Source organism: Mus pahari, chromosome 6 (genome assembly GCF_900095145.1).
Source record: "Mus pahari chromosome 6, PAHARI_EIJ_v1.1, whole genome shotgun sequence".
Lineage (NCBI taxonomy): Eukaryota > Metazoa > Chordata > Mammalia > Rodentia > Muridae > Mus > Mus pahari.
The window spans coordinates 101,762,734-101,778,183 of record NC_034595.1 but is presented as its reverse complement, the minus strand read 5'-3'; the positions used below and the strand labels follow the sequence as shown (position 1 = coordinate 101,778,183).

Here is a 15,450-nt window from a genome sequence, read left to right as displayed (position 1 = left end):
AGATCTACAGTAGGGGGTACTCTGTGGAGATCTATAGTAGGGGGTACGCTGTGGAGATCTGCAGTAAGGGGTATGCTGTGGAGATCTACAGTAGGCCACATGGGTTTGGGGCTTTCTTGAGAAAAGGAGTGGCTGGGCACTAAGGGGCCGGGTGATTCCGTGCTCTGATCACTAGATTTGGTGCCTGTTCATCTTTCTCACTGCACAACTGTTGCCTGGAAACAGTCAAGCTCCTCCCAACTAAAAGATGGGGATAGATGCATGATGGGAAGTCTCTAAATGTCAAGGCAGATTTGTTTGTTTGTTTGTTTGTTTGTTTTGAGACAGGGTCTTGCTAACTATCCCAGGCTGGCTTCAGACTTGCAATCCCCCTGCCTCAAGCTTCTGAGTGCTGAAATTAGAGGTGCATGTCATCATGCCCAGCTTATGTAAGGTTAATTTTATACAGTATGCTTTCTGTGACCTTATGAGCTAGGAATTGATGTTAAGCCAGAAAACCTTAAGATCTAGGGCCAAGGGTACAGCTCAGTCGGTAGAGAGCACTGGCCTGGTATGCCTGCGTTCAGTCCCTACCACCACTTAAAACTGGGCACGAGCCCGGCAAGATGGCTCAGTGGGTGAAGATGCTTACCATCCAGCCTGACGACCTGAGTTTGATCTCAGGTCCCTCACGGTAGGAGAGAATGATTGACTCCTGCCAATTGTCTTCAGATAGCCACATGCTTGGCATGCATGGCATGTGCCATATGCATGTGCGTGTACACACATACCCACGTGAACAAATAAATACAAATAAGTAAATAAATAGATGGATATGATAAGGCAAGCAAAGAACCCCCACTGTGGTGGTGGTGCACTCCTGTAATCCCAACACCATAGATGTGGAGGCAAGAGGATCAGAAGCTCAGGGTCAGTTTCATCTATGAGTGAGTATGGGGTTAGCCTGGGCTATGCAAGACCTATCTCAAAATTAATTAATTAATCAATTAAGCATATTATTTGAACTACAGACACTTTCACAGCATCTGTATGGATGTGAGAATATCCATATGCCGTTATCTGAAATACAACTTTGATTTTTTTTTTTTAGATTTATTTGGCAAAGAAACATTTTATTTAGTAATGCTCTCGTTGCCTGGTGATATTGATTCTTGATTTCCTTCACCGAAGTAATAAACCTCTTGACTGTTGGAGCAGTTGGATTCCCCACATCCTATATTTGATCTTTTTCAGGAACCAATAAGAAAGCTTAGCAAAATGAGTTCCAAATGATTTATTTGTTCAGAAAGGAAGAATTTCCTCTTAGTCGTACATCCGACACCCACACAGTACCTCAGCAGTGACGCTGGGAGGGGGCATTTCCAGCAGAAATTCAATGCCCAATTAGTGTGTTTTAATTTAGTCAGTGGCTTTTCCATCTGGCTCTTGTGTGTCCTGGAAGGGCGTCTAGACCAGCGCGAGGAGCTCTGTTAGGCTGTGAAGGGGTGAACATCCCACGGGAGCAGGATCTTACAGGTTCTCCAGGATTCTCTCTCTCCTGGTTAGCTCCACTGCGGTAATGACAGAGAAGTCGCATGTTCCTCATTCTGATGTCACACGGCTTTACACAAAGAGCATAAAACAAGGAAACACCTCACCAAATATATGATAGAGCAAAATGTCTTCTGCCCAGGCAAACTGGAAGTGGATGAATGGATAGATAGGTACTGGGCTGGTGGTATATGGATGAATGGATAGATAGGTACTGGGCTGGTGGCATTGACAAACATAGATATTCGGTAGGTGGGTGGGTAAATGGATAGCACCTGACAGGTGGGTAGGCGAACATATAGATAGATACCCAGTAGGTGGGTAGGTGAATGAATAGCATCTGGCAGCTGGATAAGTGAATGGTTAGCACCTGGCAGGTGGGTAGACAGTTCCTTGTTCTAAGATACAGGGCTTAGACTTGAATTTAAATGAGTGTATCACAAATAACTAATGAATCTCCTAAAATGCTTTGGTTTTGGAGATAGACATAGATCCATACAGTGGCAGTGTGTGCATGTATGTGTGTGTGTGTGAGCACATGAGTGTATGTACGTATGTGTGTGCAAGTACATGTGTGGGGTGGGGTACATCTATCTCTGTGTGTGTGTCTATGAGTATTTTCAACCTTTGAAACTGGCCTACAGCAGTTACATTTGTTCATTCATATAAAAATTAATAACCAAACTCAAGTACCACAGAAAACTCAGAGGCAAAACTTTCCCTGAAGGCTTCAATGCCTACTATACTGAAGTAAAGTGGAGGGAATTCCAGATGTAAAGGATGTAAAGAACATGTTACAGAATGTCAGACATCTATCCACCAACTACATCCCATGTTTCCAATGACAGTTTTTGAACTTCTGTTGTTTTTCTACACACGGGACTGTGGGCTTGGGTAGCCAGCACGGGTTCTCTTTCTCTCTGTCGTATTTGAGATGAGGTCTCGCTATGGTAGTGACTTTTAATGTGTTTCCAGCTGTCCTATGGCCAGACTTCCTCCCCAGCTTCCCCCTCTGTAATAGTTTTGCCTGCTGAGCGACGCCCATGCTTGCTTATCTCTTAATGCTCTCCCCATTCTGAACACCATAGTTTGAGCTGGAAATATCCTCTGATGGCCCGTGCATCGGTGAGCTGGTCACCAGCTCACTGTGGCGCTGGGAGGTGGTGATCAAAAGATGTAGCTGAAGGGTCACATTATTTTCTGAGTTATTTAGTCACAGAGCAGGGAAGCTGACCCACACACCAGACCTGGACAACAAATCGGTGATCGTTTTATAGATGTTATGTTTTCCCGAGAGTACCACAATCTCCAATGTCTGGGGAGAGTTAAAGTTGCAGAGTAAGGTCCAGGTGGGTTTCTTCAGATGATTCTTGATTTCAGATGATTAGGAATTCATTATTTTTTTATGAATAAAAGGCAATTTTGTACCTATAAAATGTTTAAAGATCATCAACCTTTGCTAGCACATGATTCTGACTGTGTTTAATCACGACGATCCAGATATAATTGAACAAGCCCTAGGCACAGAAGTTTGTGACTCAAACCTTCAGTCCTTCCAGGAACCCAACCAGAAGTTTCTCCATGGGTCTGTAGACGCTGCACCTCAGGATGTCTGTGAACACTTTACTGTGTCCCACTGTGCCCTTGAGTTTGTTTCCCAGCCATGGAAAATGCCCATGAGAGAACGTTGCACAATCTCCAGCTGTTAGTCACTTCTGTTTCCTGTAGACTGCACTTAATTTCCCTGGTAGCTGGCACTAACTCTCAGGGTTTAAGTTGCTGAGGGGTATTCGGGAAAACCCACAGAAATGCCTCAGATGAGGTTTGGCTGGCTATGAGTCTAGGTGACCTAACAGGCTTATAACTAGAGATTTCATCAAACAGAGCAGGAAGGAAACCCCCAACAGTGCCAAACACCCACGGAATGCGCCGGCATCCAAGGACCATCATTCGTTAAAAATGGATTCTCCACAGGGTTTGAGTTTTGTTGAAGCTGCTGCAGTCAAGTTTGAACTTGGGTTTGAGGTGAAAAGATTATTCTAGATGGGGGGGGGCGTTTAAGAGTCTGATTAAAGAAGAAAGAGAAAAAAAGAGACAGGAGGAGAGGAGAAGAGGGGAGAGGAGAAGAGGGGAGAGGGAGGAAGGAGAGGGGAGGAGAGGAAGGGAAGGGAGGGGAGGGCTAAGTGAGTCTCCTGCAGCCGTGCTTTCTGAGCAGCATGGCCCTGCTCTGGCAGGAGGACCTGAGCTTGGGATGGAGGCACGGAAGCCTGTCCAGGGGAGCACATGAAGCATGGCCGTCTGTGGGGCATGGCCGTCTGTGGGGCATGACCATCTGTGGGACATGGCCGTCTGTGGGGCATGACCATCTGTGGGGCATGGCCATCTGTGGGGCATGACCATCTGTGGGGCATGGCCATCTGTGGGGCATGGCCGACTGTGGGGCATGACCATCTGTGGGGCATGGCCGTCTGTGGGGCATGACCATCTGTGGGGCATGGCCATCTGTGGGGCATGGCCGACTGTGGGAGACCCGTTTAGCCACCAAGCTTTCCTCACACCCAAGAACCTGATGGACAGAGTGTCTAACACATATGAAGTTGTATACAGACTCATTATAAGTATATATTCCATGCAAATTGAGCTCTGTATTTATCTTTCTCGCTGTTAAAATGGCCTCGTGTGCCCTGATCCTGTTCCCCCGAGGATGGTCACAGGCTGGAAGTTTTTGTTACATCAGGGTCCTTTACCTTCTGTTCATGTTTTGCTTCAATTGCGGTTTTGATCTAAGGCTGTGAATAGATTCCGGGAATGACTTGGACAATCATGTACATGTAAGGCGTGTGCGCTCAAAGCTGCCTGCTGTCCACAGTTGTCCACTCCGTATTCCCACCCATCCCATCCCACTGATGAACTCATCCCAGGCTACTTTGTCAAACTCCTTTGTAGCCGACTCGATCATTTCCCTAAGCACTACCCATGTCAGTGGGTATCTATGCCTGAACACCACTTAACAGAGTCACACTTGCTTAGGAGCACCAACGTTGCACGCTTATACATACCCAGGTGGTGTAGCAGGTGTACCTTGTACCTGTGGCCTCTCAGGGCAAGAAGAGATGCAGCAGACACGTGACCAGGGCCAGTGCCAGCCACACGCATACTGTTTTACAGAAGGCTTGCTTTTTAAAGGTACGACAGGAGTATGCTCTATGGCAATGATGCAGTGCAGGGTACCGTGATAAGGCAGGCACACAGACACTTATTAGCAAGTATAGTCCCTGGACATAATTATAGGCACCATGCTTTTATGTGACGGGCAGCATAGTAGATTGTGCTGTGGGTCGCCCTGGTGCTGTTTGTACTCTGATATCAATTCTGCCCCTCCAGAGGGGCTGCCCCCGACGAGCAGTCGACCACGTACTCAGGTGATCTCGTGTGAACCTTCTTCCCATTTTGACTGGCCAATAAAGGCCGGAGCCTATGATTGGGCAGTGGAGGGGAAAGGTGGGACGGGAGGTCTTAGAGAGCAGGGGCAGGAAAGGGAGGAGAAGGAGAAGTGAAGGAGAGAGGACCGAAGAGGAGAAAGAAGCAAAGATGGAGTAGAACCACGTGACAGGGAGAAACTGCAAGTAGCAAAGGGTCCCAGAGCTGGGGAATGAGTTTGTATAGTGTGAGATCTGCCCAGTCTAGGCACATAGCTTATAAATATAATAACTGGATTGTGTGGTTTTATACGGGCTTGTTGGGGCTGGAAATTACTACAACAAGGTTGACTTATGGCAGCATCACCATAAACGCATGAGGCGAGCACTGTGCTGGGACACTAGGAGGCTTTGATGTCACAGGAAGTTCATGGCTCCGTCATAGTTTTATGGCACCACCATTGCTTCCGTGTCTGTGGCTGATTGAAGGACCATCTCGTGGGGTGACAGCACATGTGTCTGTCTGCTGGGCTTTCATTATTTAAGGCAGTCCTAGTATATTAATTGGCCCATGAATCAATGACTGGGTTCTTATTGCTTGATGTGGTGGTCCTGTCTGTGACTGTTTCTTGCAATTTTTTTTCTTATATTTACCCCATAGCCACGGTGATCAGCCCAGCTCTCTTTCAGCTTCCCCAGGCATCTTGGAGTGTGGGCCGTGCTCTTACGTCAAAGGTTGGCATCTGCTGCGGTTTGCGCTGCTGCCCCAGACAACAAATGACCGGATTTTGGTGCATAGCCACGCCCAGTGTTGTGACACATCTCACCAAGCATGCCTTCGGTCCCAAACGCCCCTCAAAGTGGGCCGCAGATGACTGATAAACATCTGCATTCATTTGTAAATGGGGGCGACGGTGGTTCACAACCATGACATTTTTTCCCCCTCAATTCTGGTGGCAAGAAGTCCAAAGATATGTACCCTCTGAGGTGCTAGGGACAGCTCTTCTTGCCTCTTCCCAGCATCTGGTTGTACTCAGCTATCCCTGGAATTCCTTGACCTGAAGTTGTACCACTCCAGCATCTGCTTCTGTCTTCATAGGTGCCCTTTTTCAAGGACACCCATCATTGGATTGAGGGACAACGTGCTTTCTCTTAGCCTGCTTTCTCTCAGCTACAGTGATTGTATTTCCAAACAGAGCCCCATCCCGATACACAGGGATTAGAACTTCAGTGTCCTCTTGTGGAGCACAATTCAACCTATAATGGCATCTCTAGCTCTCGGGTCAAAACAGAAATTTTAATTCTCGCCGTGCAAACCTTCTTGCCGGTCTCATCAAGCAATGGCACTAACCACGCTCTTGCTTCAGCGGAGCATCACGGAAGTCAGCTCCGACCGGTCTCCCTGGCTCACGAGCCACAGTCTTCGTTTGCTGTCAGTGTGCCTCCCTACTACATTTTCTTGTAACCTATAATATTTATTTCTTGTGTTATTTTTTTACTCGTACGCCAGGCTTTCATCATTTCATCTTGCAGTTTATTTTAGTTACAGAAACTTTGACCTGACTTCCCAGGAGGGTAAATTAGATTTGTTTCTTATCTTCTTTCTTTTCCCAGTTACTCAGTAGACTGACACTCTGTTGAGATTCTAAGACTGTCTTGTAGTTTTTACAGCCTGCTTTCTAACTGCTTGTAGACATCAGCTTTCCCTCTCTGCAGTGGTGCATGCTGTAAGCTGCCTGTTTTATTTAGTGATTGAAAGCTGAGGTGTCATGGGTCTATCTTGATTACAAACTTTGCCACTTCTGAAAGTATTTTCCAGGAGCCTTTGAAGAGAAATATCAGCCCTATCGGTAGCACAGATGGGTCATATGGCCTTTCTCTTAGCTCTGAGGTCAAAGTCACTTCTGTTTTTCATTTGTATTTATTTTCTTTTAAGTGTTGGGTTGAACGTGTCTTCTAGTGTGATAGTGATATTAATATGAGATCTTGAGGACAAACCCCAAAGGAAAGTCTATGGTTTGATAATGACGTGTTTGTGTGTCAAGTTGACAAGTGGTCCCTTGTGTTGGCTAGTTTTAGGTCAGCTTGACACAAGCGAGAGTCATTTGGGAAGAGGGACTTTGAATTGAGAAAATGCCTCCATAAGATTTGCCTATAGGCAAGTTTGTCAAGCATTTTCTTGATTAAGAGTTGATGTGTAAGTGTCCAGAACACTGGGCAGGCAGTCCCGAGTTGTATCCACAAGTAGGCAGCGCAAGCCAGAAGGAGCAATCCAGTGAGCAGCACCCTCCAAGGCCTGTGCTTCAGTTCCCGCATCCAGGTCTCTGTTGAGTTCTTGCCCTGACTTTTCTCAGGGATGGGGTGTGACCTGAGACTTGTAAGCTGAAATGAAACCTTTCCCTCTCCAGGCGGCTTTTGGTCATGGTGTTTTTGTCTGGGAAAAACAAACAAACAAACAAACAAACAAAAACCAAGTAATAACCTAATTGTGCTAGAGTGCCTGGATCTTATTTCATTTAGAGAATTTATGTAGACCCCGTCTAACAGCCCTGGGTATGTTTGTTGTACAGACTTCTAAGTCTTTAAGTATCTCTTGTTTTGTGGTGATGTTTTTGTTAGGGTAACAGGTTTGTGGCACATGCAGCATGGCTGGTCCTTACCACCTCGGCTTCCGTGTAGCTTCTACAGCAGAAATCTCGAAAGCCCATGCAAGGCCAGAAGGTCCCCTCCCCAGGCACCACTTTTAAAGCTGCATGTTTTCTTTCATAGCCTAAAGTAATTTGATGTCCGACACCCCCCATCCCCCACCCCCCACCTTTTCTCTTTCTTGTACCAGGAATTGAACCTAGGGACCAGAACTTAGGAGGGGAGAACTTCGACACTGAATTGTACAATGCCCCTATCCCCATCCCTTTTGAGACAAGGTTTTTGCTAAATTATCTAACCTGGCCTCGAACTCCCTTTGTTACTTAGGCAGGTCGTGAGTGTGCGATCCTTCTGTCTCAGCCTCCCAGAAAGCTGAGATTTTAGGTGTGTACCACCAGGCCTGGCTTTGACATAATTCATCTTTGGTGGCCTAAAGAAGATGCTGTGAGTTTTGCTACCATACGTCTCTCCTGACTCTGTCTTCTTACTCTTGGGACCTCTGTGCTCATCCCATGGTGTTGATCAAAAATCCATTCCAGGTGGGCAGAGATTCAATCTTGAACAAGGTTCCCGCTCACTGGTAGCAAGCTCACATTTCCACAGACCATACCAAATCTATTATATGCAGAATGGGCGACAGGGGGTGGGGAAGAAGGATGAGAACAGTAGTAAAAGGACTGTTTCAGATGGGAGATGGCCCCTGATACTGTGGTCAGGAGCAGAGATCTGAGTCTGACCTCTTGGAGTTTGTGCAAAGGGCCTGTGGCAAGCAAGAGTATGGCAGGGGAGTGGGGGCTGGGCTTTCTCAACCCACTGCTGTGGTGGACTGGCCACCTGACCTGTCATAGGCCTACATATACCTGTCTTTGCCACTTTGTCCCTTTCCTTCTTGCCGTTGTGTGCACTGACAGTGTCTTTGTGTTGGCAATTGTCAAGAGTACTCTTGGGCAATGGTTAAATGCCACCTCCCTCTGTTACTGTCTGTCTTGGTACCTCACAGGGCTTGTTAGAGGAGTAGATGTGTGCCCCAGCACCCCAGCCGGCACCAAGCCCCCCTCCCGTTTGTTTCAAGAGCCGCTTTGTGTGATTCCTGTGTGCTCTGGGACCTAACAGCACGCCCCAGCAGTTCTGGGGATGAATGGCCAGCATTAACCTCTATCAACTAGCAAGCTTCCCTCAGTCTGTAAAAATCTCCTTCTTTATGGGGAGGGGAGAAGGAGGGAACCAGTAGGGAAAGCAGTCATAACCAAATATGTCCTTACCTCGCCTCCTCTTATCTCTACCTCCCATGTCTGTTAGCACGGAACAGGGTTGGTACATCCAGGGCTTTCTGTTTGCTTCCCTCCATTCCCATGACCTCGACCATGTCCCTCGGGCTCCGTTCCTGTTCCCATGTAGGTCAAGTTCTGACCCAACATACTTTCCCACTGCTTCTTGGTGCTCTTTCCATGGATTCTGATCACATTGCTGACCGAATGGAGCATATGCATCCTTCTGGCCTGTGTTTAGACAAGGAAAACATCTCAGTCACCATCCACAGCCGCCCAGTGCCTTAGTAAACCTTTAATGCTTAATTTAGTCACTACTCCTGACTGTATTTACCAGGCATGTGAATCTCATGTGGGCACTCGGTCTGCGGGTGCTAGGGACATTAGAGCAGGGCACATATAGGACTCACCCTACCTTTCCCAAGTCCTCACTCTGCAGAGAGCTCTCTTAACCATCGACTACATAAAAAGCCTTGCTGAGCATATTATGGCCCTCGGTTCAATTCCCAGCAATGGAAAAAAAATTACATGCAAAATTATTGGATTATCATTTTTTTTAACATAAGAATTATTCAAAGTCTAGGGCATTATGGAAGTAAGTGTTTTGAGTAGTGTCTGAGCTGTTCTTGGAGAGTGGCCAAGAACAACTTCTCTTTGAGTTATCTACCCAATAACAATTCTTCCCCTAATGGAGCACAGAGTCTTGTTTGGATCTACAATCTACCTGGCTTCAAAGGCTATATTTGTCTTTGAAGGGCTCAGACCCAATACTAGGAAGCTGAGGCAGAAGGATTGCTATGAGTTGGAGGCCAGACAAGGCTACAAAGCAAAAATAAAACAAAACACAAAGCAAACAAGAAAAGACTCAAGTTTTGTATCCCCCTTGCACATATAGGGTCTCTGTCTGGTGTCACCTAGCCATTAGTCAGTGGGAGTGGCTTAGGGGGAACCTCAGATGCAACCTCACTTCTTGGCCACATCGATTTCCAACGCTTTCTTTCCAAGATATGATCAGGTGGTGTACTGGCTGGTTTTGGGTCAACTTGACACAGGCTGGAGTTATCACAGAGATAGGAGCTTCAGTTGGGGAAATGCCTCCATGAGATCCAGCTGTAGGGCATTTTCTCAGTTGGTGATCAAGAAGGGAGGGCTGGGCCCATTGTGGGTGGTGCCATCCCTGGGCTGGCAGTCCTGGGTTCTATAAGAGAGCAGGCTGAGCAAACCATGGGAAGCAAGCCAGTAAGTAACATCCCTCCATGGCCTCTGCATCAGCTCCTGCCTCCTGACCTGCTTGAGTTCCAGTCCTGAGTTCCTTTGGTGATGAACAGCAATGTAGAAGTGTAAGCTGAATAAACCCTTTCCTCCCCAACTTGCTTCTTGGTCATGATGTTTGTGCAGGAATAGAAACCCTGACTAAGGCAGGTGGTGACCACAGGACCCAAGTCACATGCTGAAGATGATCTACCAAAAAATTAAGAACGCCCACAGCCTTGGTACATGATGACAACTGCAGCAGTCACAGGCTCTCTGTCCCTTGACTGATTAGGGGGAGATAGCAATGACCTCCAATCTGATGGTGCTACCGTGGGTAGCTTCTATTCCATGCCGTGGTACGTACTTCCTCCAGATGCACCTGCCTTCCTGAGGGGATGCTGAACCTGTCTGTGAAAGATAGGAGTAGATTTAACAGCACAGAGGAGACAGGCAGCAAGCACTCCTTACATGGGGCTTAGAATAAGGGCTTTTATTCTCAGGCCTTATGACCTGAGTTCATGATTGTCAGCCTAGAGCTTCTCAAAGCCTCTGCACTTGACCCTGAAGGAGAAGAGAGCTCAACAGAGGAAGCGTTGGTGATGATTACAATCCTGGCAGCCAACAAGCGCAGCGTAGCAGCCATACCCACATCCTCAGACTCTTCCAGGCCTCCAGTCTCTAGGACCCTCCGAGGACAGCGCTACTGTTGGTCCCAACTGAAGCAGAGACGTTTGTCTGGGGCTGCAGCCGGAGACCCGAGCAGATCAATGAGTGATAGACAGCAGGACCAGCCCTTGACATTGCTGTGCGGTGTTGAGGGTCCTTGAGCTGTGTCACTCACACAATGCTGACTGCTCCTGGAAGAAGAGCTGCCCAGTGCAGTTTCCTCAGCTGTGACAAAACAGCCCGGGGCACCCAGGGTACCCTCCTCTTTTCATTGTTTTCAGGTATGCTACCGAATCAGTTTTCTCTCATGTGAGATGTTAAATCCAAAACAAAACAAATGGGGCGGGGAGGGAGGAAGAACCTCCAGATACTTATTCTTGATTTTTCGTTTTGTTTTGCATTTATTTATTGTGTATTTGGGAAGAAGATACAGCCAGCCAGATGTGGTGCCGCTTGCCTGTGGGGGGAGGGGCATCTTGAGATCCAGGCTATGCAGCAAGACTGTCTCAAAACAGAGCAACCACCTAAGTAACAACAAAAGTGGTGTTGGCCAGAGATGCTTTCTTCCTGTAAGTCACCGTGCGGTGGGTGCCATCCCATCCAGTGGGCCCCACCTACCTTGTGCACACTTTCTGGCCTACTCACCTGCAGGAGTCTCTCCTTTCCATTTGAACTAAAGGATCTGGGACCTGGCACTCAAGGGGGTTTGTGTTTTGTCACAATTCAAACGTAGAGATGAAGTAGGGTTGAGCCGGAAGAGAGTCAGCTCTTCCTCATAGGTGGTTGGTGCTAAAAGTGGGAGGGAGAGAGGATCCTCAAATGGCTTAGCTCTTAGAGGTGCGAACCAGAGAAATTCTGGGAGACATTTTAGGCCAGCCACTGTAAGCCTGTTCAGGCCTTGTGAGGCTATGCATATTATTTCATTTAATCCTTTCACCACCTCCAAAAGTAAGTATTAATATCACCATTTCCCAGATGCATAAATAGGCTGTCTGAGGTTAATCAACTGGCCCAGGGTCGCTAGAGTGGCCTGCCTGATTTCAAAGCTGTGCGCTTTTGCACGTCCCCATAATTACTTAGAAACAGCATCTGTTGCTAAAGAAGACCACTGATGGATCTAGAAGAATCTTTCAGGGACCTCTGTCATCTTCTGGAGCAGCCTTCTTGGTTGTTCCGCTGTCTCCCAACCCGGTAAAGTAAGCGTTCCCTTTGGACATGGCTGCCTGTTACTTCAGAAGATGGCACACAGGCCTGGCTTAGCGCAGGTTGTCTAGCAAATTGCAATTCCAGCTTTACCTTGGGGTCTCCAGGGAAAAGGCAGACAAAGCCTCCTTCTCTGGGCTAAGTCAGACTCAGCGAGTGGAGGCCGCTGCCAGCCTTGGGGGAGGTCCACGTCCTGTCTTGGAGACCCTGGGGCCTGTTGTTCCTGCGGCTTCCAGTATGAGCTTTTCAGATGCTGTCTTCTGCTGCCTCCAGGGTACTTAATTTGGTGAGTTTGGTGGTTTTCAAAGTTTTTTTTTTTTTTTTTTTACTTAAGTATCCATTGGCTAGTTCATATACGAGTGAACTGTTGAAAGGTTTTTTTTGTTTGTTTGTTTTTTTTTTTTTTTTTTTTTTTTATAACTTTTAATAGAAGTGCAATTCAGGAAAGGTAAAGATCTATTTACTGTTCACTGAGCTGCCTGACCTGGCGTTAAATAGTCCTCTACAGAGGGTATTTGTAATTGTTTCCTTTAGATGGAATCTGAAAACTGAACTAATTAAGTATTGAGCCAAAAGCACAGCTAAGAAAGCAATTCCCAAGCTCCATGTTTTATATGTGCGACCTAAGTGGATTTTCTCCATACTTCAAGGAAAAAGTAAGGCGATCACAGGAGTGCTAAAGTGGAGGTCCTTTGTATTTGAATTATTTCATTGAAATAAGATCATGCTTAAAAAGCCTCTTTAAAACTAAGGTGATGTTTTCAAAAATAAAGATCACATAGTGGTTGCCTGAGCTGAGTTTGAATTCTTTGGCTCTTCATAAATCCAGATCTAAATGAGGTTTCACGGTTTGTGCATGCACTCCACCACTAATGAGGCTGAGGCAGGAGGATTGTGAGTTGGAAGACTTCCTGGGTATATTCTCTCCAAAGGGAAAAGGCTGGAGTGCCCAAGGCTCTGTGTTCCATCCCCAGCAAGGAAACATGAAATCTACAGGTATTTTGAATATGGAAAGGATTCTCTATTTTGTTTACTTTGAGGAAATTTAGTGGCTAAAAATCATTCCAGATGTTCTCAGCTGGAGGAGAGAGGTTGGCAAGGAGTAACATGCCCCTTAAGAACCTAAGTGGGTGAGTGGGGGGGGGGATGTGCTAGAGAGATGGCTAAGTGTTGAGAGCACCAACTTCTTTTCCAGAGGTCCTGAGTTCAATTCCTGGCTGAGGATTTACTCTGACACTCCTGTGAATGTCAGCATCCCTTTCCCTAGGACAGTTGTCTCTGTGACCCGACTGGCCTGTAAGCCTCATCGCTAATTGGTGATTAAGGCCTTGAACGCAAGCCACAAAATGGCTTAATCTGTCCCGTCCTCCACCCGTCATCTTTGCCCTTGCACTGTTCTGGGTCTCAGACTTCCCTTTCTCTATTCCAGGTTTTGTCACACTGCCCACGGTGACTCTTTGGACAGCAGTCCTCCTCCGCGTCAAATCCTTCCTGTTCTGCCTGTTCAAATCCTTCCAACATCACTTCTCAAAGTGAGAGAAAGACAGGATGAAGCACAGCCACAAAATAAAACAAGATGTAACCCAGAGCCTTGCCTTCCTAGGTATCCGAGCCTCAGGGACCGACCGTTATACCCGGGTCTGTCCTTTCCTTTCACAGTAGGCTCTTGGCCTGCTGTGTTCTTCACAATCTAGCCCTACTATCCTCCCACCCAGGGGACATTTGCCACCACCGCCTCCCCAGGTACCCTTCCCTGGCGCTGCCTTCCCTCCCCTGCCTTCTCTCAGCTTCCAGTCCACCCAACTCCCATGCACTGCAGGCCTCAATCCACTGGATCTAGGCTATAGACAATGACTTTCCTACCTGTGTCTAAGGATTGTGTTTTCCTGCCAGTGCCTTGCCACAGGCAACGGGCACAAGGACTTGTGATGCCCAGGTCCCTGATCTTGCTACTTTGTTTTAAACCTAACTCGTTCTTGAGTTCTTTCCTTGGGATAAATCAATCAAAGTAAAATGATCAGATCAAAGGAAGCGATTAAATCTTTGGGCACTAATTGCTGGTTGGCCAGCCAGATCAATTGCTCTAATTTACACTTCCAAGGGTTCAATTCTTCTCCACATTTCTCTGTCAGTGAGTGTCTGGTTTTATTTGAAATCTCTTTCTTTAAACTTCATAAGGAGAGAGAGAATGAGGGAGGGAGGGAAAGAGGGACAGAGAAAGAACGAAAGCACACAGCCCTCTTAGTTGTATGGGTCTGAGCGACTAGTTTTATAACAGTCTGTTGGGACTCCACTGTTTTCTGATCAGAAGAATTTAATACCCGAAATCTACCCCCTGGTAAGTTTCAATTGCATGAAGCACACATGATTAAGGAAAACCACAGGACTGTAAATTCCAGGACCTGAGGACCTTCTTTTAAAAGGGGCAGCAGGCTAGGGGAACAGCCCAGTAGGTGTACTGCTTGTTGTATCAACACAGAGACCCAAGTTGAGATCCTCAGGACCATGTGACCCCCCATCTTACCCCACCCCCACCCCAGGCATGGTGGCACATGCCTGCAGTCCCCAGTGCTGGGGTGTGGAGACAGGAGGATGCAGCAGGAGGGGGTGGGGACAATTGGCAACCTCCAGATTGAGTGAGAGAGGCCTGTGGCTAAAAACAAGATGGGGAACAGTGGATGAGGGCCCCTAGTGTCGATGTGTACTCTCTACCCTTGAACATACAGGCACAGGAATGTTGAAGCACACATACACACAGTCAACAGGGTTTCTAACAATTGGAATCAGACCTTCTGTCTGGACCTTGGTATTTTCATATACTGGATGGGAATGTGTAGAGTTTCAGTAGCAACAGAGGGACCCGGGTCATTTAAAAGATATCCAATACACTGTGTAAACAAACTCACGTGATGACAGAGAAATGATTGATTAGAGCTATTAAATCAGCCCCGCCCCCTTTCTTTTTAAATCCAGCAAAAGTAGACAAGAACCTTTAGGACTAACAAATAGCTTTTCAGCGAAGGGCAGTGATGTTCGCACAAGTCAGCTCACTCAGGCCCGACAGGATTCGGTCCAAATAGACAGATGGCGTGCAGGGATATCTACAGCAGTTAGACATGGCGATTTTCCACTGAAGGTGGACTCCGAGGACCTGCAGGCAGGAAGGGGTTAAGCCAGGTGCAGAGTGAGCTGCGGACTGGGCCAGGGCTCATCAGAAATCTGGTATTTCAGGTTGGACTGGACTTTGGGAATGGCTGCTCCTTTCTTCAGGGGCAAACACACTTTAGATCTGGCTGCACTCTCAATGGCGACTTGTGGAAAACAGAGGCTTTTCCAGCTTTAGAGAGTGAGGCCAGGCCTCCGAGCAGAGTTTACAAACCCCAGACACCAGTGCCAGGGTTGTCCTGTGTAGTTATAGTCACCAAAGAGGTAGCTGAAATAGCCTGGCGCTGTCGGGAGGCTGT

The 15,450-nt window shown here is 47.2% G+C and overlaps 1 long non-coding RNA gene across 1 annotated transcript; it reads right to left on the bottom strand.

The window, feature by feature from the left end:
- Nucleotides 1-1,261: 1,261 nt before the first annotated feature.
- Nucleotides 1,262-15,207, bottom strand: LOC110323058. Its single transcript, XR_002380624.1, has 3 exons — nucleotides 14,977-15,207; nucleotides 8,858-9,094; nucleotides 1,262-1,550 (listed from the first exon to the last, which is right to left on the bottom strand). It is a non-coding gene; the product is annotated as an uncharacterized LOC110323058 (long non-coding RNA).
- Between the last annotated feature and the right edge of the window lie 243 nt (nucleotides 15,208-15,450).